At 42.1% G+C, this 16123-nt stretch overlaps 1 protein-coding gene across 1 annotated transcript in view; it reads right to left on the reverse strand.

Annotated features, from left to right (window-relative positions):
- Positions 1-16123, reverse strand: part of TTBK2 (tau tubulin kinase 2) — a 631485-nt gene that overhangs the window by 507715 nt on the left and 107647 nt on the right. Inside the window, exon 2 of the mRNA XM_078659515.1 lies at positions 4465-4527. The gene's annotated coding sequence lies outside the window, so the exon portion shown is untranslated. The remainder of the gene's footprint in view (positions 1-4464; positions 4528-16123) is intronic.

A 16123-nucleotide genomic window follows, 5' to 3' on the forward strand; every position in this document is an offset into this window, starting at 1 on the left:
TTTTACAATTTAAGAGACTGGGACAACAAATTGATCGTTTTCAACATTCAGGAAAGTAAAGAGAAGGGGAACTCTTATCTTCTTCAGGCACTTTCCTATGATAAACTTTCATCTAATTATTTTTCTCTCGTTTGATCTATTTTAGTAAAATAGGCATGAGTTAACAGCAGCAAGAAGCACACAGAGAGGCAAGGAAAGGGCACAATCTGTAATCAGGCCTGTGTCATTGTTCAAGCGTTCATGGTCTCCCCGTTCTAATGGTACATCTTTAGCATCTTGATGGAACACCATCAAACTAAATAAATGATGCCTTTTCCATTTGAGAATATTCGGTCAATTTCTACAGGCCCACACTGCCCTCATCACAGTTCTCTTTCTCAGTAATTAGATAACCACGGGGCACCAGTGTGTCTGGAGACAGGACTGAGCAGTCACAAAACAAGTAATTCACCAAAATGAGCGAAACCACCTCATATTTTCAGCAACAATTACACCGGACTTAAAATCTCAATCATTTCAAATGGAAGGCGATTGATTTGGGATGCAATTGAGCGTCAGTCCTTTTTTGGCTGCCTCATTTTTGTATTATAGTATAACTTTCAGCGAACAATGAGCTGCATGCAACAATAACAGAATTTACACAAGGCAGCAACCCGAGTCAGCATTAATATCCCCAGGAGACAGTACCCTGTCCTGTGAGTGTGCTCAACTAGCAGTTTTGGCCTCTGCGTCGAGGCTGATTCAATAATTTAGAAATTGATTTTCATCAAAGCTTTATTTCGATATGCACAAGATATCATAAAAGCACATACAAAGATTAAAAGAAAAACCACAATTCATAAATCTTACATTTTGCGGGGTTAGTTACAGTAAAAACATTCATGTTACAATAAATAGATTAAGAGGCATATTAAACATTAGCAGCTTTGTGGAATTAAAAAATTTGATTAAAAACTAAGTCATCTCATAGATTTTGCTCTAATTACCCATACCCAGCTCAGAAATTTGGCAACCCCACAGACTAAGCATGTGCTAGTGTCAGTCTTAAATATTCTCAAAGCTACGGAATGATTCCTGGTTCCGAGCAATAGACATGCAGGTTTTAGCCATTTCTGTCTCGGTTTTGCGTAGGCTGGGCATGCAAAAAAAAACATGAGGTATGCTTTCAGTGACGCCTTCACAAATTGGGCAGTCAGGTGTGGTTTGGTACGGGGCTTCCACCTACAGGTGTAATCGTGTAAGGGTAGTTTTCCCAGCCTGAACTGGATAAAAAGCGATCTATCCCTTGGTTTTTTAATGAAATCCAAGTAAGGCTCCAAGCAAGGCTTGGGTTTATGCTGTTTAAACTCTTCGGTCAGCCTTCCTTGGTTTGGGTCCCTTAGATCTTGCTCGTCCACCCAATTCCAGTAGACTCGCTTAAGTTCAGGCTTGGATAAGGGGACTCGAAGCTCCCAATTAATTGGCAAACCAATGTTGTTCAAAAGCTTCTTAATGTTACGGATCCAGCTGACTTTGTGGGAGCCATTAAGATTCATAACCTCCTTCAAACCATCAAGGTACTTAGAGAGCTCGGGGGTCCGCCATAGCCTAGCCCAAAATAAAAGAGGTCGTAGCCTGGTTAGGTCCCGGATAGAGCGGCGACCCAATCGCTCAATAATGGTTTGATGGGGGTGCCCATTGGAAGAGATACCAGCTCTCTAAGAAACTTATTCTCAGAAGTGGTGAGGCCGCTAATGCATTTGAAGCCCCACAGCTCTGCACCATAGAGGGCACTGCACACAGCCTTTGCAGCATATATATCCAGGGCAGGGGCAACGGGCTTAGAGGTGGACATACGATGTTCCCGCCCCAAAACACCAGCCACCCTTTTATGGTTCAGAAGCATTTTATTAATATGGGGCTGTCACTTCAAGTTTTGAGAGATTCTAATTCCCAAGTAGTCAAATTACACACTCCAATGGTTCTCCATCAAGAAGGAGCATAGACCTGGAGGACTTACTGGGATTGAAATAGAGAAGCTTAGTTTTCGAGGTGTTAATCACAAGGCCCCTAAGTTCACAAAAAAGACTGAAGCGATTCAACAACTTTTGCAGGCCCACCGGGGTTTTTGAGACCAACAACGTGTCGTCTGCGAAAAGTAAGGTGGGCACTTTATCGCCCGCCAAGACCGGGGCGTCTGCGTCTATTTCAAGCAGAAAAGAAACCACACCATTCACAAACAAAGAAAAAAGTGTTGGGGCTAACACGCACCCCTGTCTGACCCCTCGCTTCACAGGAATCCTATTGTTTTTTTGTCCTTGGGAGCCCCATTTAATACGGGCGTAGGTACCATCGTGCATACGTGCCAAAAGGTTTAGGGTTGGAGTCGGAATCCCCATCTCCCCCAGTGTAGTCCACAGGCGGTCTCGGGGTACCAGGTCAAAGGCGGTCTTCAAGTCAATAAATGCCAAGTAAAGACCGCCTTTGCCAATGGTGACCACCTTCCAGTGAAGGAGTAACAACCTAAACGCTTGGTCAGTTGTACCTGTGCATGCCCTGAAGCCAGCCTGGTGAGGGGAAATTATCTTGTTTTCCTCTGCCCACGAGAGGATCCTTTCAAGGAGAACCCTGCCAACCAATTTCTGTCCAGCGTCTATTAGACTAATTGGACGGTAGTTGGCAGGGTTTTCCCTATGGCCCTTCTTATAGATGGGAATGACCTCGGCCGCCTTCCAAGAATTAGGGACCGGTGAGCCTGCCATCAGTGCATTTATCAGGGTGGCGAAATACGTTGCCCAACCATCAGGGTTAGCTTTAAAAAGATCACCGGGCACACCATCCTGTCCAGGGGCTTTGGCAGATACTATTTTGGCTATTGCAGCGAGAACCTCTTTCTTATTAACTCTAGTTTGCGCGAGCTGCCCGGAACCATCAACCAGAGCACCGCTCAAATGCCCAGGCACTCCGGTCAGATCATTCCCACCATAGAGTTTAAAAAAGTGTTCAAACCAATCCCTGCCCGTGATATGATTTGAAATTTGGTTCGAGCTGCACCCAGAGGTTACCATCCTTATTTCGGCTTGCATCTCTAAGATTTTCCCAATGGGACTCTTCCCAAGCCCTTTTTGCGGCTATAATTGCCTTTCTATAAGACAATCTAGCCGAACGTACAGATACTGGAATTGAGGATTTGATAGCAGAAATTAAATCAGTTTTCCTCCTTCTACAATTACTATCAAACCAGTCCTGCAATGGCTTGGTGGTTGCCAGGCTCTTCTTTACTGGAACCGTAAACAACTTGCCAATCAGATCCATAGTGGCAGTATAGATGTTTTCTACCTCTGCTGACCCAGCCACCTGATCGCAAGCTACAGATAGCCTTGCTGACTGTTCTGCAAGGATTCCATCCAGCTTGCGCAGACTAGACTCATCTTTAAATGCGTTTCAAGGGATAAGAACCTCAACACACCGAGTACCATCATCTACAATGAGGTAGGTGCCCCAAAACCAAGGTTAAATTACTCTGCTTTGTGAATAGGTACTATTCACCCCTGAACCCCTCTGGCCCTCCCCCATCCAGAGAGACACTGGCCCTCCCTACTCCAGAGAAACGATACAAAATACAACCACATGACAACAAAACAAACAAACAAAGTCAACGCCAAAATGTCCTACCTTGGCTAGGCCAATGGTTATTTAATGTAATATTTTCTTATTTTATTGAACTATATGCCACAAAAATAAAGGGAAGGAAAAATAAAATATCCCTTCTCATCTGGAGGTAGACATTCCCTAAAGATCTTGATACCATTAAAGTAAAACTTGCTGACTTTTTTTTTACATCCAATTTAGAGTCTAGCCTGGAAAGCAAAATAGCACTTTCCAACTCCTGGTTGACAGGAAACACTCTCAGGAAAAAAAAACTGGTAACTCAAGATCACTTTGAGGGATTTTACATCACACAGAGGAAACGACACTGTTTCAGTGATGGACCACAAAAGATCATTGGAGGATGTTTCAGCCTCTTGTGTATGAGGAGGCTCTGGTACCAAGTGAACACCCAAACTGAGGTCATATCATGCAAAGCTATTTTAGCTAGTCCTGACTTTATAAGCAATCATACCATACAGTTTGGGCCGGTTAGCTTCCAGTGGTGAGGGTTAACGTGCTGGCATGAAAAGCATTGTTGGCTAAGAAGCTAGGAAATGCTGCCGGTGTGACAGACAATATGTGGGTCATAGTCTGCTATGTCAATGAAACAAACTTCAGCTCACAGGATATTATTGTTGGTTGGAAAGGATACACTAATCTTAGAACATTAAAATCCATAGAAAATGTTAATTGTATGAAAAGGGAGAACCAGTAAGAAGTTCATCAAAATCTTATCTTTCTATATCTGGCCTTTTCTGTTAAAAACGTTGGTAGGCATTTACTTGCATTCCTACTTTAATCACGTAACAATTAAAATTAAGATACTAAACGTACCTGTAATGATATATTCCAGACCTCTGTTTTTCGCACTGGCTGTCACCATCCTGAATATATACCCTGTTAAAAGAAGGAGAGGTCAGTAAAAATTCCAAAACCGATCAAGCCTTACTAGACTCATTCTACTCCACCCCTATTACCCTCCTTTCCCACATAGATTTATGAAACAAGCCACCGTCACCAAACAGAATTTAGTGGTGCCCACAACAGGTGTCAGACAGATGCTCATCATAGCCAAGGTGGAGACAGTGGGAAAGATACGGTGGAAGGAAGCACAGACAATAGAGGTCGAGGATACAATACAAAAATTAAGTTCGATTTTTAATAAGCAAGTTATATTAGCATTTTAAAAAATAAAAACATAATCGACTTATTTTCAAATAGTGACATCATATTATCGCAGCAGAATTAACTATCTTATCCTGTCCTACATCCCAAATCACTGAGTGGAACGTACAATCATTGGCCAGAAGCGTGGCGAGGCATTTTCAGGCCACACTTCATTCCTCAAGACACAATACCTCTATATTGATTTCACTCGACCACACTTTGTGTTGTTTCTGTGGACCACGTCTGGCTTAATAAATTGGAATCTCCAAAGCAATAAAATAATACATTCCCCGGTCCCAGGTCCCATGGCGTGATGCTTTGTCATTTTCTAGCAATGTCTCTTTTAGGGACTATGAGGCCTAAGTGCTGGAGAGGCTAACATAACAGGTGTATTTGTAAATCACACATTCACCCCAGCACCCTCAAGTGTGTCTTAGCGCTGACTGAAAGAAGAGATGTATGTTACCAAACTCAATGGTACTCGTGTTAGTGCCCTCGGAAGTACCAAAGGTTGAATGGATCCATCAATATTCTAACCTGTGACAATGTGGTCAAACAAAGGTTCCTGAAGTGGATGCATTAGTCCACCAGTCCCAAGCGTCTGTGCACAGCATTTGGCATTCAAGGTTAGCGAGATTGTTAATCAAGTTTCAATCACCCATGCCACCACTGATGAATGAATAAAATGTATAAAGCACAATAGCTGCTCCAAAAGGAGCGTTCCGGCGCAGGTTATAGTAATACGCAGACCGGCCCATATTAGGTCTCTCTAAAGAGGTGGGTCTTCAGTAGGGTCTTAAAAGAGTCCTCTTAAGTGGAGCACCTAATATGCTCAGGGAGAACAATCCAATGTTTTGGGGCTAAATAAGAAAAAGAGCGACCTCATACTCTTGCTTTGTTGATCTTAGGAATAAATAGCAAATTGTGATTGGCTGAGCGAAGCGTTCTGCGAGGATGCGATCTTTTAATTTTATTGCAGATGTACGTCGGGCCTTTTTTTTGGGGTAGTCCTAAACGTTATTCTCAAAGCTTTATATTTTATTCTTTGGTTAATGGGAAGCCAATAAAGTATTTTCAAGGCATTTCTAATTGAATTCCGTTGAGGAATATTCTAAACCAACCTGGCTGCTGCTTTCTGAACTCGCTGCAGTATATTTGCCAATGCTTGAGGAGATCAAAGATGCAGCACGTTGGCCACATCGAGTCCTGATGCAACCAGCGCATTGATGATGATTTTTCTAGTGTGTTCCGGTAGGAATTTTAGTGTCTCTCTTAGAGATTTGAACAGAGAATAGCAGACTCCTGCGGCCGCATTGATGTGTGGCTTAAAGGATGGTGCATTGTCTAGTTTAACCCCCACATTTCTGGCAGTAGTGGAAGGTGCAGAAGATTGGCAAAGTTTGGTAGGCCAAGGATGAGAACGGTTTAATATGGGGGATAAACCAAATGTTAAAACATCAGATTTTTGCTGAATTTAAGAAAAGACAGCTTACATGCATCCACTCTGCCACTGCTGACTAGCAGGCCTGAAAATTCCCTGAGAACAAGACATCCAAATATTTGAAGGCAAACCTCAACTGGTTGTCATCAGCATAGGAGACCACATTGAAGCTCCAAGCTTGAACACTGGTAGCAAGGGGAGCCGTATAGATGGGAACTTGGGCTCAAGGTTGAGCCCTCTCGTACTCCACAATTGACCTCTCTGTAATCAGAAGGTAAAATGGGGGATATGAATTGCTTGTCTTGGTCTCAGCGAAAAATATGACCTGTGCTTTTTGAAAAAATGAACTTAAAGCTGTGAACTACTGTGAAGGAGTCAACAAGTTAATAGTAGCTTGCGATTAACTGGTTGGAGACACCTGGTGTAGACTACACATTTCAATGCCGGAGGAAGACTGGAATGATGTACTGGAGGACCACAATAAACTACTTCGGGAATCCAGGTTGACATTTAGCTAGCTTAAGGTTCTCCAACAAGAGCAACACTTTAGGGCACACATGCAGGTGAATTCTAAATGTTGGAGGTGCAATTCAACCATTGTACGTGTCCTGTGGGATTGCCAGGCACTCTCGCACTATTGACGTTAGGTTTGGGACATGTTGAAGGGCGAATTTGGGGTTTGCAGTGCACGTTGTCGCACGATGTGTCAATACTCCCAGACCTGTCCCATATTGAAGAACACTGGCAGCCCAGAGCTTTGGAAACAGTAAAGGTGGAGATCCTAAGAAACTGGAAATCTGCCATACTGCCATCCTACGATACATGGCTGTCCAACCTGCATGTCATGGCTACTTATGAGCAAATGATATATAAATCCAATTACCCAATGCAGAATTCTGAGGCAGTCCGGGGCTCCTGCTTGTGTCTGTGACAGAGCTAGCCCGATCGATGGGCGGCACCAAGGAGAGGGCCTACAATATTGCAATATATTCTTTTACAGACATAACTACACTTGGGTCATAATAAGAGTCTCTGCCTCTCAAGACGTCGCACATACATGTCAGAGGTCATGGACTGGATTTGTGGTTTCTTGCTTGGGGCCCTCAGGTAAAACCAATACACACGTGCATGCATATGGGTTGAGAAGGATGCTGCCACACTCCGCAAGACATCCTTAGACTAGATAAATCCAAGTTTAAAGTGAGCCACTACAACAGTGGAGTGAGTTAGGACTCCCAGTAGTGGGAAACAGGCTGCACTTCTACCCTACCACACAAAGTAGGCAGACTTTACAGACACTAGAGCATTTGGGAAATATTCCACAGTGACTGACAGGGGAACCACCCCTCACCTTTCCACCCACTCTATCACCCCCTCCCCAGCACCCTATTTGACCCAACCCTCATTTGCTGTGTGATAGGTCATTTGCCTCACCTCCCATTCTCCAGTGGGCCCGCTATTTGAGTTGATACTCATTTTCCCACACGCAAAAGTTTGATGTTAATAATGTGCATGTATATCTTTGCCTTCAACACGGTTGTAGATGTGAAAACCCGATATGGAATTGAAATACAAAAAAAGGGAATTATTTGGCACTCTTGCTGGAGTACAGGAAATGTGAAAGAAAGGGCTGTAGGAAGTCATTATTTTTGCAACACACAATAATATTTAAATACCTTTAAATGAATTGTATGCATTCAGCAGTTAGGAAAGCAAAAATAAAGCTTTTTTTTTGTAATTCTGAAGTGTTCTAGAAATAGAGGACCACAGCAAATCAAGATATTTTACTTGGTGATGCACACATGATAAATATTCACAGAAACCCAATTTCCACACATTATAATTTGAGCCCTGTATTGTTTTATCAGTAAATCTGTATGTCTGTGTAAAGGCAGTGGCCTTTTGCACTAGCATACAATGCTTTAGTTACAGAAGTAAAACTCGCCCCTCCAGATGTCCATTAAAGGTTGGTGGGTTGGGAAAGTTTGTTGTTCTAAAAGGTGGGTTGTGGTTCCAACAAGCTTGGAACCCACTGAGTTACAGGTTCATTGGGCACGCCTTTGCTAATATCCATACAAGAAGTAGCAATCAGCAACTGTATATTAACTCCTGCGAAAAGTGAACATGCTCTCCCCGGAGCCCCTTTAACAGTTAGGAACATGAAATATATGTTAGCTGGGTGTAGATATCTTCCATGCACTGTCCACAATACATAAAAATATATTACACCACCAATAAAAAAAAAGTACAAGCAACATCCACTTTTCCCCACATTATCCTTAACAACAAGTAAAAGGATATCTATTGTCAAGGCCCATTCATGGTTTGCATTGTGGTTGTCCCCCAATCATCAACACAGGGATGGGGTAGCTTCTCTACATTGCCAAACCATGCAAGTCCCTACAGTCGAAACAAGATCTATTGTCAACTATCAATTCTTGTGCCCACACAAGGAAGCCACTCATAAGGTTCTATCCAGTCCCACCATTACTAAGATCCAAGCTGGATATCGGGGCAGACCGCAGGATTATGTCACAAGTCAATTTAATGCATTTTTCCATGGCATATTATTTTTCTTAAGGACAAGCACTATTTCAGCAGTGTCGAGGCCTTTTTTTCTGATCAGAGCAGGCCAGGACAGAGTTTGGCTCGAGTTTGCGCTTAGGTGTCATCAATTTTGTCTCAATCACATCTTGTCCATTTTGCCCATTTACCAACATGTCACATCTCTTTGGGTCTGGCATCAGGTATACAAGTCTGGTCCAAGGGGTACCGCTGAAGGGAAATTTCAGCTGACTAGTCCCACAACCCTTCTCCAAGGTGTCAAAGAAAAGTTTTATCCTTGGACTTTGCAAGACATTGGAGCCTAAATTCGATTTTCTTGGATCTCAGTTTTTGGTTTATTCCACTGAAGGTCTTACATGATGGCTGTACTTGTCTTGTGTAACCTGGGAAGAGGAGCGTGCTTGCAGATTTAAAAAGCATGGGTCCCTTACTTTGTGCAGCTTGAGCAATTGCACATGTGACAATGATTTATGTACTTTTGTTCAAAATGTTAATAAATATACATTTAAAAAGAATTTGGGGAACTGAACCAGAAGTTGGAGAGGGATTAATAATAGGAATAATAACCTTATTAACAATTGGAATTCCACAATGAATGATTTGAAATGGAATGGGATTACTGGGCGCACCTGATTTACACTTCCTATTCAATAAAGATATATCTTAAAATGTTAAGTTTCAAAAGTTATTGAACGAAATTGTAGAAGTGCATTCATTACTGAACGGATTATTCAGTAACTGAGAACGGGTTTCAATGGAGAGGTGAATAACACAGATTTTATCTAGAAGTTTTGGGCCAAAGAGAGCTGTTAAATATAGAAGAGCAGGGATTGTAAGGGCAATAGTAAGCTACTTTGTTATTTCAATTGCTTCACTTTGGTCTTCTTTTTTATTCTTTATTTCATTACAACCATAAGATTAAAAAAAGACAGCAGAGAGATTACAGGCATATATTTCTTTCTATTAAAAATTTTGTGAGAACGAACCGCAAGGCAGAAAAACATATTACATACAGTACCGATTCCATGTCGGGGAAGGAAACGCTATTCAAAGAAATCAGCAATCAAGGTAGGAGAGGAGAGGGGGGAGGGGGAGAGTAGGACAATAGTAAAGCAAGTATAGAACAACGAGCGGAATGTGGGGTTAGGGGGAAGGTGGGACGTCAGGGATATCTACAACAGGCGGTGTACATATATCTCCACGATAGCCATTCCAGGGTCCCCTTATTCTGCACCATTTCCGAGGTCGGCCTCGGGCCAAATACACAGTCTTTTCTCTAAACATACACCAGTCCATGTTTTCTTTCCATGCCAAGACCGTGGGCGGCCTCGGGGACCCCCACAATTGAGCAATGTCCCTCTTAGCAATCATGGCTCCCAGGGTCACCCACTGAGTTTGCGCTACATTTTGGTCAGTAGGCTCCCACACATTCAATAAACAGCGTCTCGCCTCCGGCAAGAGGGCAATCCCGGTCACTTCATTCATCACCTCATGCACTTCTTTCCAGAAAGCCGCGACCTCACAACACTCCCAAATAATATGGAGGAAAGTCCCCACATGCCCATATCCTCGCTTACACAGACCATCATCAGAATAACCCATGTGGACAAGACGAGGGCCCGTGACATAAATCCTGTGCAGGATCTTCAATTGAACTAACCGGAGCCGAGCTGGGATCGCGACCTCCCTTGGAGAGGAGACCACAGATTGCCAGTCCTCGTCATCCAGTTCAAGACCGTCACGTGTCCACAAGTCTCGAAGATGTAGCAGGAGGTCCGATCTATCATTAATTAACTTTTTATAGACCAAGGAGATGGTGCTATCAGGCACGTAGCCATCCAACAGTCTTAACGGCATACAAAATTACAGACTTTCTTCAAGACCTAGCTGCCCCTCTAACTAATAACCTCCTAGCTCAACCACCATCACGTGCTAAATGAGGGGGTTGAAAAAAAGAGACAAGTAACCCGATTGTCTGCTTATTCTGCTCTAACTATATGGGAATATAAGTAATTTTGCTCTGAAAAGCACAAATTGCATCAATGTGCTACAAACAGAGCCACATTCTTGTAGGTACGAATGAGCCGCTTAGCATACCTAGCACGCTCACACACCCCATACAACTGAACACACAACAGAGTGTAGAGCATCTTATTATTTCATAGCACTCACCTATCCTATTTTCATTTCGTACATCGTCAGGTGGAAGTAGGCAAGCTGCTCGATGTTGTTAGATTATCTTACTGTATGGCGAGAATAGATTGTTTTGCAAAATTCGGCTAGTCTTGGAACAGTGAATTTTTCACACACCCCTGGTTTCAGCAATGAATCGTCATACCTCCTTACAGGTGGTGCCATACAGGAACCTTGTGTAGCGTTCCCCATTGCTGTGCCCTTTTAAAAGGCACCGCAGCCTTTTAAAGGGCATTGCAGGGGGAACAGCCATGCCGCCCGCCTGTCAGACCACTGTAAAGTCATAATCTGGTGGGCGTCCTTCAGCGGAACGGTGGCATGGTAGTTCGCACTGCCACCCCACCACTCTGCTGGAAGGTCGTTATCTGGCCCTTAGTGTCACAGCATGTTCAATTTCCCTGAAAGCAGATTTGTTTTATGGAATATTTTCGGTCTCAAAATTGTGTACACAAAGGTTTGCCATACTTGGGAACAGGAACTGCCCACACTATCTCCCTGGAGGAAGATTATTTTCTCAAAATGGATATAGTTTTAAATAAGAATGATGGTTGAATATTCAATAGCTAAATTTGGCTGAGTGTGATATGGAAATTCAGAATTTCACGAAAGAGTTTCTATTATCCACATAGTTGCTTCTTAATGGAATGTTAAAGTGCAATGCCTTCACATTGAAAGATATAAGTATTTGTGATCCTTGCTCAAGCTGTATGCCTGTAAGGAGGATGAGTTTTCTTAGTATATTTTAGAAGCTATGGCATTTTTGTCACTAGAGGTCGTAGACAACAAAATCAAAAATGTGTACAAGTGGTTCCAAAAGGGAACCACTGCCTGACACTTTAGGCCTATCACATGTTGATGGATTCTTCCTCTTCTGGGCTTTTGGTAAACTGTAAAAATATTGCAATTTGAGGAAATTCTACTATTCAATTTCTTGTTTTGATCTTCACTACCAATGGCACTATTTGTCACCTAATATTTTCTGTGGGGCACTCTTAGCATCTTGTAACTATTTATATTGCATATAGTCTAAGACACTTATTTTAAGTTTAAGCCATAAGGTCTTATATAATTATTCCCCCTTTGTCAGCTTACTTTATTATAACCGGATCACTGTTTGCTAGTTCTGTAAGCGCTAGTCTTTTTCTCCTTTGTCAGATTATTATAATGAGTATTTTTTGTTTCAGCTGTTTCCAAAGTTTCCAGTATTGCCTTTTTTTAAAAACGAAAATCCCAGGTGGTGTATTAGCTGCATGGGGATAGATGTTGGACTTTTTCTTAACCCCTTCCATGCTGCTGTCGGCCAGTGGCCGACGGCAGCACTACCTCGCTGGTGCTGCCGTCTGCCAATGGCCGACACGGCCTCACCCGTTTTGCGGAAGTGCCGCACTGCTGCAAAACGGGCGGCGCAGCCGAGGGGTTAAGGCTCTCTTCATTTTGTAAGCAATCCTTATCAATAAAAACATATTTAGTCTTTAGTTTTTCTGAAGAACTGATGTAATTCTATTTTTATTCGAAATGGATCATGTCCATTAGTAGAGACAAAGCACGGTCCTTTATACAAAACTCTTATAAATCTGCATGGCCCAAACTAGATAGGTTGACAATTATATTGGGGTTGGATTTTCCAGTTACCTCCCACAATTACATCTCTTTTACTTGGGCAGCTGTCTACCTATGGGTCTTTTTTTCTTACCCTGTGCAACCTCTTCAAAAATAAAATGTTGGTAACTTGTATCCATTGCTCTTACTGGGAACATGTCTGGCCAAAACTGATGAAGTTGATATAAGCCCAATTGATGGTTTGGGCCCTTGTTGCTATTATTATTAATTACCCTTATAAAGCGCTCAGCTACCCAACAGGGTCTCCTGGCACTAGACATGTGGAGGCCGACACAGCTAGACAAAGACAACTACTCATTTGCTACTCATTTCCTCTCCTGAAATAAAGGTCCAGTTTACCCTTTTCCTTTCTTTGAGTTGCTTGGTGATTAATTTAGAGTTTGTGTAATAGCTATCCTTAGCAAAATGTTAGGTTGTTTTTGCAACTAAACACATCTAGTTATTTTAGTATTAGTCAGGTATTCTTTAAAAATCTGAGTTTATTTATTCAGGCATTTTGTGTGCTGGCTAATAAGTTGATGCCGCTTTTAAAATGCTTTCCTCTTCCACTATTTCTATCTACACAGCATTAGAAACAATTTTTGTGGTATTAATTATTACAATCAACCAATCTCTGGTACACTTACAGACTATTAAACTCTATAACCTCTGCAACATTAAGTATTCTTGAAAAATGCATGACTTGGCCTTATCCATCAGGTCCCATGGGGCTGCCTTTCCTTTAAATTGTTAGGCCATGACAGCTCAGTGTAAGACACTTTCACTTGATACTCCTTTCAAAGTGATAAGGCCTGGCAATCATCAACATATGTCACTGCTTTTAATGTTGGTATTTCACAACAATGATGGTCCAGACAGAACTGTTTCCACCATTTCATCCATAAAAGATGGGGCATGCTCTTCTGCCATAGAGCAAGGGATGGGAGCTGTGTGGATTGACTGTAGAAGTCAAAAGCCAGATCTGGTTCTTTAAATGTTGTCTGAGGGTATATACCTTACTGTCAGTTAAATGTGGCTCCCCTGTCTTTTTTCCAGTAGGCCGTAAACGTGCACAGTTCTATCACGAATGCTGTTGTTAGCTGTCAGATATGCAGTCGGGAAGGTCTGTCTGCATAGGCAGGAGAATTGCTTGGAGGTGTGCATTGGCTGCACAGGATTGTATAGCTGCCTCAATCGAGCACTAAAAATAAGTGTTCATCATGTGGACCACGCCTCCCAAATGTGATTTTTAACTTCCCAATTCAGTGTTGATTTTCACTGTCTTGAAAGTTTAAATGGAAGAGGAAATAAGTAAATGCAGAGGTGGAAAAACACAACCAACCATGTACCCAACAGAGGAGATTGCAAAGGACTACCCTGTTAAACCTAGAATCAGCAGTCTGGATATGTTAATCCACATATCATTGTGAAAAAAAGTTCACAATCAAGTCCAAGTGGCTGTAATCACATTTTCAGAAGTTGGATTGTAATAGTTGCCTTCAACTCGGTACAGTGGCCCTTAAAACGTTTAGGGGCAAATATCTTTTGGAAAGGCTTAACAATATGATTGCGCTAAAAATTCCCAAATTCTTAGAATTGGCCAGTAAGAAACACAACCTTTTTTGACCCTGCGAATAACCTAGAAATGACTATTTATGCAAGAAACAGATCATGGCTGTTCTGAACCAGAGGAGAAAGGCCTGAACGACCACCATGCCTTATATTGAGCTATTGCACAATAGAACAACGCCTTTTCCACTTGTCACAGGGAACAACCAAAAAGGCCTTCAAAGGGGAAGCCCGTCCCAGCTTTCATGTTGGAAAAATCTGCCATCAGCAACTTCAAAACAGGCGTTTTTACTAGAAAATAAGATGGCCCTTTGAGCACCACATCAGGGGATTAACTGGCTCTGGAAACGCCATAATTGTGCTCAGATTATTTCACTTCAGGGACCACCTTTTGCAGAGAAACTATAAACGCTGACCCATATTCTGTGTGGTTGCAGGTACCGGGCTACATACAACGAAAGGTCAAACTTGAACAAAATAAATCTTTCTGCCAAACTGTACAGAGTATAGACCCTGGTGTACTGAGAGCATGCGGCAGGAGTCAATGAGAGGCTCTCATGAAAATTTAAATCATATTTTCTTGGCCACTTTAAAAAAAATGTTAGTCTGGTACAATTTGCTGTCACAATGCTATGCCGAGTAGGGCTCCTTTTCACCACAGTTGTATGAGACATGTATTTGAGATCAGTCAATGCAGGCAATCACTGCTGGCCCGAAGAGGCAAAGGGTGGATGGACAGAGCAAAAGCTTATGGGCTGGGTAGGTGCAAGTCTCTGAGGATACAGGACCCTTTAGGAAGAGTAGGAAGAAAATAAATCCTGGAAGAAAAGTGCTGCTGACTTTTCCTTTAAATGAAAACGATAGAGATAGACATGGACTCTTGATATAGCAATGGAGCAGAGAGTGAATCTTTTAAGCAATCTCTCCACCCCAGGATACTACTGGGGCTTGCATTAATAACGCATGCAGTGTTGTATTTCAGTCCATGCATAGAACTCGCCATTGCCCGTTGGTTAAATCCGGAAGCTAACTGAAGCATTTTAAGGTAGACCAGTTACATGAGCTTTAAGGATAGGACGATATTTCCACCATGCTTAGAGAGATGTACAGAAGACAAATAACTTTCGTGTGTGAGTCTGTACACTTTTTTCATGACCTTTTGTACTATTACATGTTAGAGTGAAAGTAAACATTTGTATAGCAACACAAATAAACCTTGCCTCTTGGTGCCACACAGCCACACTGATTTTATTTTTGTGGCTAAAACCATATTGTCGCCACAATTATAACATGCTTCTTCAATCGAACGAAAAAACAAGCATTGGCAAACCCAACAAGTCTGGCACTGGCTGCAAGCGTATGGCTTTGTGAAAGTTGTTTTTTCATGCCTGTTTGCAAAATGTTATTGTTGGGGAAGAAGCTAGGCCCTTGTCCATCAAAAACAAAACAAAATCAAAAAGACATTTGTTAAAAGTTTTTTGGGCCTGAAAAAGCTCACATTGTCATAGCAGTCCCTCACACGTAAAGGTGTGTGTGAAAGGGAAAAATGCCGTCACTCACAATGAAGTTAGCCAATGGCTGATGTGAGCTAACTGTGCCTCATGCTGTAGCGGGTGGAAGAAGAATGTGAACGACAATAACAGATAAGTGGGTGAAGAGCCCTATAGCCAAGTATATTATACATATAGTTTTAGTATAACCAAAACGTTTTAGCTAATGCCAGACCGAATTTCTTTTTTAAGAAAAACAATTATAATTTTATAAAGTGAGCAAAAGTGTAAAAGTGAAAATAAAAGAAAGAATTAGTCCTACCATGCTGTACTGCAACTGAAGTTGACTGATTTTTGGTTCAACGATTTCCATTTGAAAATCTACCACAGTCATCAGTTTGAAGTTAAGCACTAAAGCAATCTCTCAACATGCAATAACCCGTCCGACAAGACTCACCTATCAGCACTT

This window comes from Lissotriton helveticus, chromosome 9, assembly GCF_964261635.1.
Source record: "Lissotriton helveticus chromosome 9, aLisHel1.1, whole genome shotgun sequence".
Classification (NCBI taxonomy): domain Eukaryota; kingdom Metazoa; phylum Chordata; class Amphibia; order Caudata; family Salamandridae; genus Lissotriton; species Lissotriton helveticus.